Source organism: Bufo gargarizans, chromosome 6 (genome assembly GCF_014858855.1).
Source record: "Bufo gargarizans isolate SCDJY-AF-19 chromosome 6, ASM1485885v1, whole genome shotgun sequence".
NCBI classification, from domain to species: domain Eukaryota; kingdom Metazoa; phylum Chordata; class Amphibia; order Anura; family Bufonidae; genus Bufo; species Bufo gargarizans.
The window spans coordinates 308071594-308074308 of record NC_058085.1 but is presented as its reverse complement, the minus strand read 5'-3'; positions in this window follow the sequence as shown (position 1 = coordinate 308074308).

Sequence of the window (2715 nt, the reverse complement as noted above, 5' to 3'; positions counted from 1 at the left end):
TCTGTTGCAACCTGCTGATGACACTCTGTGACACTCTAAGCTCAGTGGCCACTCCTGTCTGAGAACATCCTGCTTGAAGCTTTGCAATGGCAAAGTACTGTTGATCAATTGTTAGACGTCGTCTTGGTCTTATGATGTCAAAATGTGAACAGCATGATGAGAAGGACTGTTAAAATACTAATTCTAATTGAACCAGGAAATGTATTGGGCGATTCATGGATCAAACACTTGTGAATTTTGCTGTTAAGCTCCTTGTTAGAGAGTGCATTTTAGGTTCATCCTGAAATTTCACCCACAAGCCAAATATCCCTAACTTTTTGTGAGTAGTGTATTTTGTCTGTGAATAAACCAGTAATATGTATATTAGCTTTCAAGAGGAGGGGAGGGTGTGCAGAGCACAGAGGGCGTTACAAAACAGTGCTCCGAGAATTCAGACCTGCCCCCTGCTGCTCCCACTTGCTCATCATTTAACCTCTCAGATAGCGCAATCACCTGTGATCTGTAAGGTAAGGTAGAGGGTGTGGCTCCCTCTGCCTTACGATCGGAGCTCCTGCAGTGAAATTGTGATCAGTTACCATGGCAGCCTGGGGCCTACTGAGGCTTCCCAGGGCTGTCATAGTAATCACCCTGCTGAACTGTGCACGAGACACAGCTCAGCAGGAAGCGCGTCAAAATCCTATTCCATCTAATAGATCTCTATTAGGGTGAAAAGCACAAGGGATCAAAAGATCCAATGTACTAACCCCATAAGGGGGCTAATAGTTACTAAGTAAAAAAAACACACACAAATATTAAAAGTTTAAATCACCGCCTTTCCCAGTTTTACATATTTTTCCGTTCACATATCCATATGGAGGCTTGTTTTTTGCTGGAAAAGTTGTACTTTCTAATGCCACCATTTAATATGGTATACAATGTACAGGGAAGCTGAAAAACAATTTCAAATGGGGCTGAATTGGAAAAAAAACACTGTTTTGTCATAGCCGTATTCTGTGACCCATAACTTTTTTAAAGTTATGTCTACGGAGATGTGTGAGAGCAAATTTTTTTTTGCAGAATAATCTGTAGTTTTTGCTAATACCATTTTGGGTTGTGTATGACTTTCTAATCACTATTTATTAATTTTTTATTGGGAAGTAAAGTGATGAAAAAATGGCAATAAGGACAGATTATGTTTTTTATAGTTTAATAGTACAGGCGTTTTCGAGCGTGGTAATGCCCATGATGTTATTTTTTTTACAGTTTATTTAGCTTTTTGCAAAATATATATATTTTTTTAAGGTCTCTAAGGGATCCTAACTTGCAATCATCAGATAGCAATTTGTATAGAATAATGAAATTTGCTCCATTATCCTATATAAAGAAAGGTATATTACAGTTCAGTGCTGCCACCTGCTGGCATGAACTGTAATATAAAAGTAATGAGCGTGGCGGCTCAGGCTCATTACATGCATAGAATGTTGTCCCCGATCTCTGCTGGGAAATAGCATTCATGCCCCAGAAGGACGCTCCAGGTTTTAGCGCTCTCAGGCGCCATGGTCACATTTGACCACGGCATCTGAGGGGGCTAAATGTCCACGGTCAGCATTACTGCCGATCATGGACATTAGCGGCTGTATGAAAGAGTGCCATCTTTAAAGACCCGACATCTACCGTACATGTATGGCGAATGTCGTAAAAAGGTTAAGGAGTTAATACTTTCTTTGAGTGAAAGTGTCCCTCCTTGCTGAATCTGTGTGTAAAGAATGTGTGCATGGTTTTCTCCCAATCTACAGCCAGTGTGAGCTGCCCTCCTTGCATCCTCCCCCCCTCTTACTCTGCTGTTATCTCTAACACACACACAGTGTAATAATCTGCATACCACTAGCAGAGAATAATAATCACATTAATATACAGTAAAAGGCACAACATACAGATCACGAATAAGGACTAGTGCGGTCAAAAAAGCACTGGGTTTTTCTTTTGTGTATAAATGCCCTGATCTGGTTATTTTCTGCTGCCTGAATCCCTGTTATGAGTAAGGGTTTGATGTGGTGGCTTGAAACGAGTAGATGCTTCTTGTCTTCTTTATTTGTCTTTCAAGTGCCTTCAGGTAAGCTGGACTGGTGCTGTGTATTACATGTGTACTTTTAATAATACATTTTGGTGTAGGAGCACCTAAGTACAGTTGAAGCTGATTACTAAAAGTTGTAGTAAACTTTACTGTAAACTACACATTTATAGTTGTAGGTCCAGGTGAGACCTATATAGGAGAATACTGACGGTCTTAGTGGTTACTTGGAACTAGAGTTGTTGCCATACCAAATTTTTGATGCGATTTCGATACCATAAAAAAGTATTGCGATACTCGATACCACACGAAAAAAATAAACCAAAAAAGCCACGTGCATTCTGCATTTTTTTTAAATGGCGAATCGAGCATTTTTATTTATTTTTTCTGTTCCAGCGTTTACCGCATAGATTTTTTTCTATTTTGATAGTTTGGACTTTTCGTACGTGGCAATATGTGATAGATATGTTTATTTATTTATTGTTTATATATTTTATATGTAATTTATACTTAATATTTTGGTGGGGGGGGTTTAACATTTTATTTTACTTTTTATTTAATAACTATTTCTCCCTTAGGGGCTAGAACCTGGGATTTTTTCTTCCCTTGTCCTATTCACCCTGATAGAGCTCTATCAGGGTGAATAGGACTTCACACTCTCCCTG